Source organism: Pseudophryne corroboree, chromosome 3, assembly GCF_028390025.1.
Source record: "Pseudophryne corroboree isolate aPseCor3 chromosome 3, aPseCor3.hap2, whole genome shotgun sequence".
NCBI classification, from domain to species: Eukaryota; Metazoa; Chordata; class Amphibia; order Anura; family Myobatrachidae; genus Pseudophryne; species Pseudophryne corroboree.
The window spans coordinates 97173829-97189684 of NC_086446.1; the positions used below are offsets into that span (position 1 = coordinate 97173829).

Here is a 15856-nt window from a genome sequence, read left to right on the forward strand (position 1 = left end):
TGTTGTATCTTCGTGCTTTAAAAAAAAAAAAGGTAGCTGCTTACGCTGTCATCCTGCTAATTGTACACACAGTAACGACAATATCTATAGCTAGCGTGATCGGGCGGCAGTGTGCCTGTAGACCATCTGGTAGTCATACTGTGCATTCATGAGATACTGTAGGTACCCAGTTGCACTTTGCATTCAATATTTCTGCCCATTTGAAACAACAGAGACACAAAGCTACTCCGAAATAGGATTGCTGCTTATGCTAATATTATCCATCAGTTTGTACAGAACGTAACAACTAGATGACAAGCGTGAACAGGGCAGCAGCTTGGCCTTGTATTTAGTAGAAGCAGACTTTTTTTTATATAACGAGAAGTAGCAATACACCAAAAAACTTTATTGTATTAAAATAGAATATCTAAATACACACACACAAAAAAAATTATGTCAACACATCGGCCACAACTTTAACATTGTCCCTGGCAGTGATCAAGCACTAATGGGTTTCGAACCCATGAGTGCAAGCATTGCATTCAGATGCTGTTCTCGTTAGGCCACAGCCGACCACAATACAGGTTGGCCCTCCGGAGATATATATAAGATGGTGTTGTATATGAGTGCTTTAAAAAACGGATTGAATACGGATACCATCATGAGGTACAGTAGGGACCCAGTGCACTTTGCATTCAATATTTCTGCCGAAGCTAGTCCGAAATATGAATGCTGTTATGCTAATACTATAACGACAATATCCATATCCAGCGTGATCGGGCGGCAGTGTGGCTGTAGACCATCTGGGAGTCATATTAATGCTATCCGGTATTTTGTACACAACGTAATGAAAAAATTAATTGACTGAACGGGCGGCAGCGTAGCAATGTAATTTGTGGAAAGGGATTTTTTCTATAAAGGGAAGAACGTGATTGGCCAGCCTTTCACAGATCACTGCTTACTGCCACAGCATTGTATTCAGCTCTGTAATCTCAACGTGGAGCATTCGCCACCCAGCGGTTAAACTGTGTATTACATGGCACGGGACATAACGCACGCCATAACGTTATTTCCAACTCGCGACACAGGACCCTAAATAGTGCGCTATGAGCAACGCTGTATGAGGATACATCTGTATATTATATACTGGTGGTCAGCAAAATTATGCACTGTACTCCTACTATATACTACAATGCAGCACAGATATGGAGTGTTTTTCAGGCAGACAACGTATACTGGTGGTCACTGGTAAGCAAAACTGTGCACTGTACTCCTCCTATATAATATACTGTTGGTCCCCAGTGCCCACAATAAAGCAGTGTGAGCACAGATATATGCAGCACACTGAGCACAGATATGGAGTGTTTTTCAGGCAGACAACGTATACTGGTGGTCACTGTCAGCAAAACTCTGCACTGTACTCCTCCTATATAATACAGCTGCTCCCCAGTCCCCACAATTAAGCAGTGTGAGCACAGATATATGCAGCACACTGAGCACAGATAAGGAGCGTTTTTTTCAGGCAGACAACGTATACTGGTGGTCAGTGCCGTAACGACGTGTGTGCCGAGTGTGTGCCGCCCACAGCGCATGGGCACTGCAGGCGCAACCGGCACACTCGCTCTCCGCTCTCCCCCCTACCCCGCCGCCACCTCCCGCAGTAATTAGTTTGCGGCCGCAGCCCACCCGCCCTCTCACCCGCAGTTGATGTGCAGAGCTCCGATCTCCGGAGCTCTGCCTTGAACTCGGCGGCGGGAGCCGGAAGAAGCATAGGAGCGGACCGAAGCAGTGTGTGGGGTGAGTAACAGAGACGGAGACGGAGGTGGAGGGTGGAGGTTACAAGTGGCAGCCGCAGCATTAACGCACACTTAGCTCGACACTGGCAGCTCCACTGACACGCACTGTTCCCTACACCCCAGTCTCTCTGCTCCCCTCAGTGTCACCCACTTGCTCTGCTCCCCTCAGTGTCACCCACTTGCTCTGTTCCCCTTACTCACTGCTCCCTACACCCACTCTCTGCTCCCTATACCCGCTCTCTGCTCCCTACACACACTTGCTCTGTTCCCATCACTCACTGATCCTTACACTCACCCTCACTGCTCCCTACACCCACTCTCTGCTCCCTATACCCGCTCTCTGCTCCCTACACACACTTGCTCTGTTCCCATCACTCACTGATCCTTACACTCACCCTCACTGCTCCCTACACCCACTCTCTGCTCCCTATACCCGCTCTCTGCTCCCTACACACACTTGCTCTGTTCCCATCACTCACTGATCCTTACACTTACCCTCACTGCTCCCTACACCCACTCTCTGCTCCCTACACCCGCTCTCTCTGCTCCTTACACCCGCTCTCTGCTCCCTACACCCACTTGCTCTGCTCCTCACACTCACTGCTTCCTACACGCACTCTCTGTTCCCCTCATTCTCTGCTCCCTACACCCACCCTCTCTGCTCCCTACACAGTGGCATAACTACTGCGGGGGCGCCACTGACTTAGAACAGATTGACATGCGGACGAGCGTCCGCATGTCAATCTGCGGTCTCCTCTCCCTCCCTGCTGTGTTGGAGGGACACGGAACGCACATCGCGCGTCTCTCCTGTGTCCCTCCCTGGCTCTCCCCCGGCCGGTCTAAGGAAGTGCCGTTCGTGAGCTCTGGAACCGGCACTTCCTTTATTAGACCAGCCGGGGGAGAGCCAGGAGGAACACAGGAGAGACGCGCGATGCGCTCCGTGTCCCTCCAACACATAGGGGGGGGGGGGCCCGGGGGAGCAGGCACTTGGGGCATATACCTGGCACTGTGGGGGGCAGATCTGGCACTGGGGGCATATACCTGGCACTGTGGGGGCAGATCTGGCACTGGGGGCATATACCTGGCACTGTGGGGGGCAGATCTGGCACGCACTGTGGGGGCAGATCTGGCACTGGGGGCATATACCTGGCACTGTGGGGGGAAGATCTGGCACTGGGAGCATATACCTGGCACTGTGGGGGGCAGATCTGGCACTGGGGGCATATACCTGGCACTGTGGGGGGAAGATCTGGCACTGGGGGCATATACCTGGCACTGTGGGGGCAGATCTGGCACTGGGGGCATATACCTGGCACTGTGGGGGCAGATCTGGCACGCACTGTGGGGGCAGATCTGGCACTGGGGGCATATACCTGGCACTGTGGGGGGCAGATCTGGCACTGGGGGCATATACCTGGCACTGTGGGGGCAGATCTGGCACTGGGGGGCATATACCTGGCACTGTGGGGGGCAGATCTGGCACGCACTGTGGGGGCAGATCTGGCACTGGGGGCATATACCTGGCACTGTGGGGGGAAGATCTGGCACTGGGGGCATATACCTGGCACTGTGGGGGGCAGATCTGGCACTGGGGCATATACCTGGCACTGTGGGGGGAAGATCTGGCACTGGGGGCATATACCTGGCACTGTGGGGGCAGATCTGGCACTGGGGGCATATACCTGGCACTGTGGGGGCAGATCTGGCACGCACTGTGGGGGCAGATCTGGCACTGGGGGCATATACCTGGCACTGTGGGGGGCAGATCTGGCACTGGGGGCATATACCTGGCACTGTGGGGGCAGATCTGGCACTGGGGGCATATACCTGGCACTGTGGGGGGCAGATCTGGCACGCACTGTGGGGGCAGATCTGGCACTGGGGGCATATACCTGGCACTGTGGGGGGAAGATCTGGCACTGGGGGCATATACCTGGCACTGTGGGGGGCAGATCTGGCACTGGGGGCATATACCTGGCACTGTGGGGGGAAGATCTGGCACTGGGGGCATATACCTGGCACTGTGGGGGCAGATCTGGCACTGGGGGCATATACCTGGCACTGTGGGGGGAAGTTCTGGCACTGGGGGCATATACCTGGCACTGTGGGGGCAGATCTGGCACTGGGGGCATATACCTGGCACTATGGGGGCAGATCTGGCACTGGGGGCATATACCTGGCACTGTGGGGGGAATATCTGGCACTGGGGGCATATACCTGGCACTGTGGGGGGCAGATCTGGCACTGGGGGCATATACCTGGCACTGTGGGGGGAAGATCTGGCACTGGGGGCATATACCTGGCACTGTGGGGGCAGATCTGGCACTGGGGGCATATACCTGGCACATGTGTTGGAGGGACACGGAGCGCATATACCTGGCACTGTGGGGGGAAGATCTGGCACTGGGGGCATATACCTGGCACTGTGGGGGGCAGATCTGGCACTGGGGGCATACACCTGGCACTGTGGGGGCAGATCTGGCACTGGGGGCATATACCTGGCACTATGGGGGCAGATCTGGCACTGGGGGCATATACCTGGCACTGTGGGGGCAGATCTGGCACTGGGGGCATATACCTGGCACTGTGGGGGGAAGATCTGGCACTGGAGGCATATACCTGGCACTGTGGGGGGATATCTGGCACTGGGGGCATATACCTGGCACTGTGGGGGAATATTTGGCACTGGGGGGAGCAGGCACTGAGGGGGCATATGTGGCACTGTGGGGGAATATTTGGCACTGGGGGGAGCAGGCACTGAGGGGGCATATGTGGCACTGGGGGGGGGTATATGTGGCACTGGGGGCATGTACCTGGCACTGTGGGGGAATATCTGGCACTAGGGGCATATACCTGGCACTGTGGGGGAATATCTGGCACTGGGGGCATATGTGGCACTGGGAGCATGGCCCTAGCAACAAGCACTACCCCCTAGCAACGATCATGACACCCAGTGCATGAAACCCCTGGCAACGAGCATGACACCCTGAGCATGAAAACCCCTGGCACCGTGCATGGAACCAAGAGCATGAAACCCCTGGCAACGAGCAGGTAATTTAAAAGTAATTAGAAGCCTTACTGTAGAACTTAATGTGTAATGGGCATTACGGTGTGTGGCACAATGTATCACGGACATTGCGGTGTGTGTCATAATGTATCAGGCATTACGGTGTGTTGTATACTATATCACGGGCATTGTGGTATGTGGTATAATGTCTCAGGATCATTGTGGTGTGTGTCATACTGTGTCACAGACATTGTATGTGCTATAATGTATCAGGGGCATTGCAGTGTGTAGCATAATGTATAACGGGCATTGCGATTCCTGTCATAATGTGTCACAGGCATTACGGTGTGTGGCATAATGTGTCTGGAGCATTACAGTGTGTGCATATTGTGTCATGTGCATTATTGTGTGTGGAATAATGTCTAAGGGCCATTGCAGTATGTGGAATAATGTATACTGGGCATTACTATAAGGAGGAAAAATGACAAATAATGTAAGGGGCATGAATCAGGATTATTTTTCTTTCCTGTGGTGGCCAACGTCTGGGCGTGCAGGTTGCAAAACTGGGGTATAAGGTAGTCTTTTCCTGCAATGCCACGCCCTCCACGCAAAGCCACGCCCATTTCAACAAAGCCACACACCCTTTTTGCCGGCGCGCGCCTGCGGCGCGCGCATTTTTCTACCTTTGCTAGTGCCAATTACGGGGGGTATGGGGGGGGGCGCCGAAGGATTTTTTGGCTTGGGGGAGAAAAATTTCTAGTTACGCCACTGTCCCTACACCCACTCTCCCTGCTCCTCACACTCCCTGCTTCCTACACCCACTCTTGCATACCCTCCAACTGTACCTTTTTAATAGGTACAGTACCTTTTTTTCATGGTCTGTACCGATTTTTGCCTCTCCAAACTTCCATTGAAAGTATAGGAAAAGGGGCGTGGTCACGCCCCCTTTACCCGCGGCCACGCCCCTTTTTCGGGTTTGTACCGATTTTTCTGTGTAAAATGTTGGAGGGTGTGCTCTTGTTTGTGTAATGTTAATCTAACCTAGGCCCTCATTCCGAGTTGTTCGCTCGCAAGCGGATTTTAGCAGATTTGCTCATGCTAAGCCGCCTACTGGGAGTGAATCTTAGCATCTTAAAATTGCGAACGATGTATTCGCAATATTGCGATTACACACCTCGTAGCAGTTTCTGAGTATCTCCAGACTTACTCGGCATCTGCGATCAGTTCAGTGCTTGTCGTTCCTGGTTTGACGTCACAAACACACCCAGCGTTCGCCCAGACACTCCTCCGTTCCTCCAGCCACTCCTGCGTTTTTTCCGGAAACGGTAGCGTTTTTTCCCACACGCCCATAAAACGGCCAGTTTCCGCCCAGAAACACCCATTTCCTGTCAATCACATTACGATCGCCAGAACGATGAAAAAGCCGTGAGTAAAATTCCTAACTACATAGCAAATTTACTTGGCGCAGTCGCAGTCCGGACATTGCGCATGCGCATTAAGCGGAAAATCGCTGCGATGCGAAGATTTTTACCGAGCGACCAACTCGGAATGAGGGCCCTAGTGTTGCCATGTGAGTTATATAGATGTAGCTGCTTGTGATGGGGGTGTGACTTCCTGTCCAAGCTGCCTTGTTCAACATGACTACTTGGAACTAGCATGCAGTGTTTGTCTTCATTTAATACATCTGAAACATGGGGGTAAATTTACTAAGGTGGAGATTTTTAGAACTGGTGATGTTGCCCATAGCAACCAATCAGATTGTATCTATTATCTTCTAGAAGTGGCTAGACAAATGTTAAGTAGAATCTGATTGGTTGCTATGGGCAACATCACAAATTCTAAAAAACTCCCACCTTAGTAATTTTACCCCATGGTGTCAGAAGAAGTTCCTGAGCCCACAAATGATGCTGATTATTGGCAGAGCAGCAGCTCAAGCTTATGAGAAGACCTGCAGTGACAAGAAAAGGATAAGGATTGCATAGTGGATTGAATCACCATTGTGTTAAACTTGTCTGCCTTCTCTGGAGTGGGAGTACACCATACTTGCCTACCTGACCCTCTCCATGAGGGAGAAAATGCTCTGTTCCTGGACTTTCCTGGTAATGTATAATTGCCATCACCTGTGGTGAAACACCTTTCTTATCAATTACCTAGCTCACCACAGGTGATGGCAATCATACATTACCAGGAAAGTCCAGGAACAGAGCATTTTCTCCCTCATGGAGAGGGTTAGGTAGGCAAGTATGGAGTACACCAACATGGCAACTAGCAATAATATTCCTCCACCTGATGGGATGCAGATGAGTGGCAATTTGTGCATCAACTGGGAGAACTTTACAGCTGAGTTTGAAGATTTTTCTTTAGCTACAGGCCTGAATGATAAATCAGCTGAGGTGCAAGCAGCCACACTGAGGAGAGTGATGGGCAGTGAATGTCATCATGTTTATAAGCACAGCCTGAGTCTTTCTGTGCAGCAACAAACAGATGTAAAAGCAATCCTGGAGGCATACTTTAAGCCTGCAAAAAAAAGTCATTTATGAAAGGTATATTTTTGGCTGCAGTAAACAAGAGGAAGGTGAATCCATTGATAAATTTGTTACCCGGCTGACAGAAAAGGCAGCAACCTGTGAGTATGGCACATTAAAAGATGAACTTATACGAGATAAATTAGTATTGGGCATAAATTGTAAAAACACACGTCGCCGTCTCCTAAGAGTGCGGAATTTAGATCTGTCAGCAGCTATTGAAATGTGTCGCACAGCAGAGCTCACTGACCAGAGAATCAGAGCAATAGACAGACAGATTTATAATGTCTATATTACAGACAGACAACAGCACAGCAGGGGTGGTTTGCTGGATAGGCCAAAGTGTACAAATCGGCAGCAGAACTCACCAGCAGCCAAATATATGGCCTGTAAATACTCTGGTAATAGGCACAAGCTAGGGAAAGAGCAGTGCCCAGCATTTGGGAAAACCTGTAGATCAGGGCTGGCCAAACCGGTCCTCGAGATCTACCAACAGTTCACATTTTCTAGACCACCTAGCTGGTGCACAGGTGTAGTCATTATTAATTAAGATGTGCTGCATTCATTCCTAACTGACAATTCTACAGATCTCCAGGAGGCCTGGAAAACATGAACTGTTGGTAGATCTCGAGGACCGGTTTGGCCAGCCCTGCTGTAGATCATGTGGTACAGGTTGAGTATCCCATATCCAAATATTCCGAAATACGGAATATTCCGAAATACGGACTTTTTTGAGTGAGAGTGAGATAGTGAAACCTTTGTTTTTTGATGGCTCAATGTACACAAACTTTGTTTAATACACAAAGTTATTAAAAATATTGTATTAAATGACCTTCAGGCTTTGTGTATAAGGTGTATATGAAACATAAATGAATTGTGTGAATGTACACACACTTTGTTTAATGCACAAAGTTATAAAAAATATTGGCTAAAATGACCTTCAGGCTGTGTGAATAAGGTGTATATGTAACATAAATGCATCCTGTGCTTAGCTTTAGGTCCCATCACCATGATATCTCATTGTGGTATGCAATTATTCCAAAATACGGAAAAATCCGATATCCAAAATACTTCTGGTCCCAAGCATTTTGGATAAGGGAGACTCAACCTGTATTACCAATCACTTTGCAAAAATGTGATTATCAAACAAGAGCTGAAATAAAGCAGGGAAAGTACACATAGTAGATGAAACACCTGGAGCTGATACCCATAGCGCTGAGGTGATTTATTCAACAGAATGTATTGGTACTATAAGATCAGAAGGCCAAAAGTGGTTTGCACATCTGACTTTGAATAATAAGAGGCAACCATGTCAATTAGACTCAGGGGCAACATGTGATGTTATGAGTCTGGAAGATAAGATGAAATTGGCTCCTAGAGTTCCATTACTGCCAAGTGACACTAAACTGAAGCTGTATTCTGGAGAGCTGATGAAATCATTGGGACGGTTCAAAACAGAATGCGTTGTTAGTGGACATACCCACGTGCTTACTTTTGAAATTGTAGAGGCCCACCAGAAACCATTATTGTCAGGTTCCACATGTGAGCGTTTGGAGTTGATGCAATTTACTATTCCTTCTGAGCTACATAAGCTGGAACATGATTTGTCTGGACCATAGAGGAAAGAGCAAATAATAGAGGCCTATGATGATGTGTTCAAGTGGCCAGTGAAGTCTGTTCCTGGTGAAGTACATTTTGAACTTGATCCAAGTGTTCCGCCATTCCAGTGTGCTCCACGCAATGTGCCTATAGCCCAGTGGCGGATCTTGCCACGGGCAAGCGGTACTTTTGCCCGGAGGGCGCCGGTGCCATCCGGAGGGTGCCGCACAAGGGCAAGATCCGCCACTGTGCCCCCCGCTGTGCCCCCCCGCTTTGAAGGGAACCAGACACGTAGCGTCTAGTTTCCCTTCATTGAGAGGACCTTAGTTGTGCGGTGCGCGATGACGTCATCGCGCACCACACAGCAAAGGTCCTCTCCATGAAGGGAAACTAGACGCTACGGTCTAGTTTCCCTTCATGTAGAGGACCTTTGCTGTGCGATGCGTGATGACGTCATCGCGCACCGCACAGCATAGTGGCACAGACACTAGGGGTCATAAGAGAGGATCAAAGAGAGGAGAGGAGAAGAGTGGCGCCGCCGGCGGAGGGGGTCTGCAGCGGTCTGGATCAGGAACAGGGATGGTAAGTATACTTTTATTTTATTTTTTCTTTCAGCGTCATGACCACACACCCATTTGAAGCCACGCCCCTATATTTTGCCCGGGGCGCCACAAGGCCAAGAACCGGCCCTGCTATAGCCCTCAAGCCGAAAGTGAAAGCTTTGCTTGATCAGTATGAAGCAGATGGACATATTGCACCTGTGACTGAACCAACGGACTGGATTAGCAATATGGTCATTGTGGCAAAGCCTGACAAGTTAAGAATCTGTATTGATCCTAAATTTTTTAATCAAGCACTGCGAAGATCTCATTATATTATGCCAACATTGGAGGATGTTTTATATAAGTTGCCCAAAGCAAAAGTCTTTACACTGGTTGATGCACGTGATGCATTTCTGCAATGTAAGCTGGATGATAAAAGCAGCTATATGACAACCTTTTGGACCCCTTGGGGTAGGAAAAGATGGCTTAAACTTCCTTTTGGAGTTTCCGTAGCACCTGAGGTTTACCAGCGAAAACAACACGAATTGCTGATTGGACTTAGCGGCATTGAGCCGCTAGCAGATGATATTCTTGTGGTTGGCTGTGGCGAGACAGTAAAGGAAGCGGAGGCTGATCATGACCGCAAGTTGCTAGCGCTATTGGATCGTTGTAGACAAGTGAAATTAAGACTTAGGGCCATATTCAATTAGCAGTGATAACGGACTTTTCACGTGAAAAGTCCGGTTTTCGGGTGAAAAACCGGACTTTTCACGTGAAATGCAATTACAGCCTATTCAATTATCCTGGAAAATTTATCGGGGATCATGTTTTCACTAATTTCACTTCACCTTCTCTGAAGCAGGTGAAAAGTTGGGAAAAGTCACTATTTTAAGGTAAAAATGTTTGGATATGGTACAGAACTCCTGGGACACCCCCCATTATGACTAATTAGGCACGTTGAAGTTTTTAATTATTTTTAATTGGCCAATAATGACATGTCATTTTTGGGGTGAAAAATTAAAAAGTGATGGAAATTGGGGTTCAAGGTATGGGACAGGTATATTGGGGTGCTTTATGAGTGGGACAGGTGTTTTTTAGGCTTGCAGATGGGAGTAATCAGTCTGTTTCCACTTTTTTTTAAAGTACCCTAAAATGACCCAAATATATACTTATACCCATTTTCATGTACCCCAAATTTAATGAGAGCATTTATTTTGCTCAAAAAAACTTGCTTTCTATAATTTTTTTGCATTTAAAAAAAAGATGCATATAACCGCCATTTCACACAATTTAAGTCCCCAAAAACTCTCTAATGTGATCTCTAACACACTTCTCTTCTGTTTTCCTATGTTAGTTTAGCATTTTTTGGGGTACAGGCTGATTTCCCCATTTTCACCTGCACTTTTCACTGCAAGAATTTTCACGTGAAACCCGGTCGGAATTGAATAGGTCGAAAAATGGAGCGTTTTCGTGGCAATTTTCGGCCGATTGGCGCGAAAAATTTTCGGACGAAAAATTGCCGCGAATTTGCGGATAATTGAATACCCTAGTTAGACTTTCTGTTAATAGTGGACCATTGTTCTGATTTTTGGGAAATTGAGCTTCTCCCAGACTTATCATCTGAGACTACAATAAAGCACTGCAAGGCACAATTTGCACATTATGGCCAGCCTGAAAGAGTGATCTCGGACAATGGACCGCAGTTTGCATGTGAACAATTTAGACGATTTGCCTCTGAATGGGAGTTTGAGCATGTTACTTCATCCCCCACGTTATCCAAAATCGAATGCTAAAGCTGAGTCTGCCGTTAAGATAGTAAAGAATTTGTGCAAAAAAGCTAGCAGTGATAATACATACCAATGGAAGGCCATATTACATTGGAGAAATACACCCACCGAGGGCATGGGGACTAGTCCTGCACAGCGTCTGATGTCAAGGAGACTTAAGACATTTTACCAGTAGCCAGCACTTTGCTCTATCCGAGTGTAGTCCAAGGTGTGCCTAAATTGCTACAGCAGAGGAAGCAGATTTCTAAGCTGGGGTATGATAAATCTTCTAAGGAGTTGCCTGAACTTGCTATTGGTGAGATATTTCGCATGAAGCCCCTTCCTGGAGATCGCACAGGCCGTTGGAGACTTGGTACCTGTGTGCGCAAGGTTGGACCACGCTCATATCTTGTGGATGTGGAAGGTAATTTGTACAGACGCAATAGTGTGGATTTGTGAGTAGCTGAAGGGACAATACTACATGAGAATGTTGGGCATTCCGTTCCTGGCTTGATTTTGGAGCCGGTTGCACCAATGGTGAATCAGGATTTTTAAAGGCCACAGATTGTTATACCTGGATATGGAGAAAATGGGAACATGCAGACATTCCGGATGGCAGTCCATCATTCTCACCCGCTAGAGTTATACAGACTCCTGCCCAACTAAATTCATCTCCGACTCAACGTCCTGTTTTTACTCGTAGTGGCCGTCATTCACGGCCACCTGACAGACTTGATTTATAGTTTCAAAATAAACAAAGTAATGGAGGACATTGTTAGCATTGTTAGTTATGTTATATCTGCAGCATACAAAAAAAAAAAAGGAAGATGTTTGTGTAATGCTAATCTAACCTAGTGTTGCCATGTGAGTTATATAGATGTAGCTGCTTGTGATGGGGGTGTGACTTCCTGTCCAAGCTGCCTTGTTCAACATGACTACTTGGAACTAGCATGCAATGTTTGTCTTCATTTAATACATCTGAAACAACTCTCTCTGCTCCCCTCACTCACTGCTCCCTACACCCACCATCTCTGCTCCCTACACCCACTCTCCCTGCTCCGTACACCCACCCTCTCTGCTCCTTACACCCACCCTCTCTGCTCCCCTCACTCACTGCTCCCTACACCCACCCTCTCTGCTCCCTACACCCACTGTCCCTGTTCCTCACACTCCCTGCTTCCTACACCCACTCTCTCTGCTCCCTACACCCACTCTCTGCTCCCCTCACTCACTGCTCCCTACACCCACCCTCTCTGCTCCCTACACCCACCCTCTCTGCTCCCTACACCCTCTCTCCCTGCTCCTCACACTCCCTGCTTCCTACACCCACTCTCTCTGCTCCCTACACCAACTCTCTGCTCCCCTCACTCACTGCTCCCTACACCCACCCTCTCTGCTCCCTACACCCACTCTCCCTGCTCCTCACACTCCCTGCTTCCTACACCCACTCTCTCTGCTCCCTATACCAACTCTCTGCTCCCCTCATTCACTGATCCCTACACCCACTCTCTGCTCCCTACACCCACCCTCTCTGCTACCCACCCTCTCTGCTCCCTACACCCACCCTCTCTGCTCCCTACACCCACTCTCCCTGCTCCTCACACTCCCTGCTTCCTACACCCACTCTCTCTGCTCCCTACACCCACTCTCTGCTCCCCTCAATCACTGCTCCCTACACCCACCCTCTCTGCTCCCTACACCCACCCTCTCTGCTCCCTACACCCTCTCTCCCTGCTCCTCACACTCCCTGCTTCCTACACCCACTCTCTCTGCTCCCTACACCAACTCTCTGCTCCCCTCATTCACTGATCCCTACACCCACACTCTCTGCTACCCTTTCTGCTCCCTAACTGCATCACGCCGGGGGGGGGGGGGGGGGGGGGCGCGGGGGAGAGAGGATGGAGGAGCAGCAGCTCTGGTTCCCGAGTCCGAGGATGTAAATATTCGCCTCTGGATGCCGGATCGCCACCCCCTGCAACTCGGGAGAGACTGCACTGCGAGTAGTTGAGAGCTGGGGGAGGAGGAGGACAGGGACTCTGCTTCCTAATGTGTAAAATGAGACTCTGCCTGCTTAATGTGTAAACAGAGGAATCTGCTGCCTAATTTGTAAACAGGGGACCCTGCATGCTTAATGTGTAAAAAGGAGGACTCTACTGCCCTAATATGTAAAAAAGGGGACTCTCTGCTGCCCTAATGTGTAAAAAAAAAAAAAAAAAAAAAGGGGGGACTCTCTGCTGCCGTAATGTGTAAAAAAGGGGACTCTCTGCTGCCGTAATGTGTAAAAAAAGGGGACTCTCTGCTGCCGTAATGTGTAAAAAAGGGGACTCTTTGCTGCCGTAATGTGTAAAAAAGGGGACACTCTGCTGCCGTAATGTGTAAAAAAAAAAAAAAAATGAAAGGGGGGCTTTGCTGCCATAATGTGTGAAAGGGAGCTCTGTGGTCTTGCTCCTATAGTTTTGGCACGCGCCTGATGTGCGCAATGGCCCTGTTTTGTATATATGGGGGGGAACTCTGCACTGTACTCCTCCTATATAATACAGCTGCTCCCCAGTCCCCACAATTAAGCAGTGTGAGCACAGATATATGCAGCACACTGAGCACAGATAAGGAGCGTTTTTTTCAGGCAGAGAACGGATAAAACTGGTGGTCACTGATCAGCAAAACTCTGCACTGTACTCCTCCTATATAATACAACTGCTCCCCAGTCCCCACAATTAAGCAGTGTGAGCACAGATATATGCAGCACACTGAGCACAGATAAGGAGCGTTTTTTTTCAGGCAGAGAACGGATAAAACTGGTGGTCACTGATCAGCAAAACTCTGCACTGTACTCCTGCTATATAATACAGCTGCTCCCCAGTCCCCACAATTAAGCAGTGTGAACACAGATATATGCAGCACACTGAGCACAGATATGGAGCGTTTTTTTCAGGCCGAGAACGGATAACTGGTGGTCACTGATCAGCAAAACTCTGCACTGTACTCCTCCTATATTATACAGCTGCTCCCCAGTCCTCCCCACAATTAAGCAATAAAGCACAATCAAGTTCAACAATAAACGGAGAGGACGCCAGCCACGTCCTCTCCCTAACATTTCCAATGCACGAGTGAAAATGGCGGCGACGCGCGGCTGCTTATATAGAATCCGAATCTCGCAAGAATCCGACAGCGGGATGATGACGTTCGGTCGCGCTTGGGTTAACCGAGCCATACGGGAGAATCCGAGTATGCCTCGGACCCGTGTAAAATGGGTGAAGTTCGTGGGGGTTCGGTTTCCGAGGAACCGAACCCGCTCATCACTAGAGGTGCTAGATAGAATGGGGAGACCAATAATGCAACATACTCTTACAGCACAATACATATGGCAGTGTGTCCTATTAGGCAGGAGAGCAGAGGAAAGTGTCACCCCCTGAGTCTGCAGTAGTTACATCCTTTGGCTAAGACACTATAATGCCAGTAATATATACCCACTGTCTCTATGTAAGCAAGTCCCAATACACCAATTACATTTATACTGTATAACCGGTTCATGTGGGGAGAGGAGTATATAAACTAATAGGAGCACAATACACAGCATATACATTCACCCTACGTAGTAAATAGTAGCCCTTAGTGTAGCATATCCCCCACATACATACAGGACACCCATACACCACATGCAGGGTGTCAGACAGAGGCTGTGTGAGGGCTGGAGAAGACTCATACACCCCAATCATACATACCGGGTCCTCAGGGCGAGCCAAGCTGCCTCGATGTCTGCATAGGCGTTCTTCTTGCTTGGCTTTCCGCTGCTTACCCCATAGCCGGAGTAGTCGTAGGAGAATATATTGCACTTGATCTTGGAGCCCTGGGCAAGGTAGCGGCTGCACATCTAGGTCAACAGCACAGTCGTGAGAGTAGAGGAGTGTGTAGCGGCTCCCAGAGACGCAGCGGACGTACATACAGGCCAGGCTATTCCCCCGCTTGGTGGTACAGTGGAACATCTCTAGTGTACAGCTTCTGCTGGGAGTGTGGCCAGTTAGCCCCCTCTGACAGCTGCAGATTACATACGGGAGGTAGACAGATTGTGGGGTCCACCTTCTCATCCTGCGCCTTGTCCTGTGCTGGGGCTGCTTCAATCTCACGTAGCGTGTACGTAGGCTCCGGGGGGTGAAAGGCCAGTTTGGCAATAATACAGTTCAGCCTCGGTGGGCAGCAAAAGATCGAAAACAGCCTCCTCCACGAGAAGCCGTACATCCTCAAAGAGGGGTGTTGGGCCCGGTCCTAACACTCTGGACACTGGGCAGTGATCTTATTATAATAGTTCTATATAAAATACTTAATATAGCTATACTAATCAAATAGTAATAATTATAAATAAAAGCTAAACAGCTCTGATAAAGACGCGACTTCTCACACTGATGTCTGGGAAGCAACTACTCTCTCTGAGTAATATCCAAGAGGATATGAGGTTATGATGACATCACAGACACTACCTGTCCCTGACCAGGGCTGCATTGTGACATCACAGACACTACCTGTCCCTGACCTGGGCTGCAGCCTCAGCACACAGCTGTCATTGTTATATTACTAGATTACAGATGTATTGGTCATTACTATAACTTTGTACATAATGTTTATATAGAATAAATGTAGCACACAC

General features: G+C 48.8%; 1 pseudogene; it reads right to left on the reverse strand.

Annotated features, from left to right (window-relative positions):
- LOC135057515 (alpha/beta hydrolase domain-containing protein 17C-like) overlaps nucleotides 1–15450 on the reverse strand; it is a 39780-nt pseudogene extending 24330 nt beyond the window's left edge.
- Nucleotides 15451–15856: the final 406 nt, after the last annotated feature.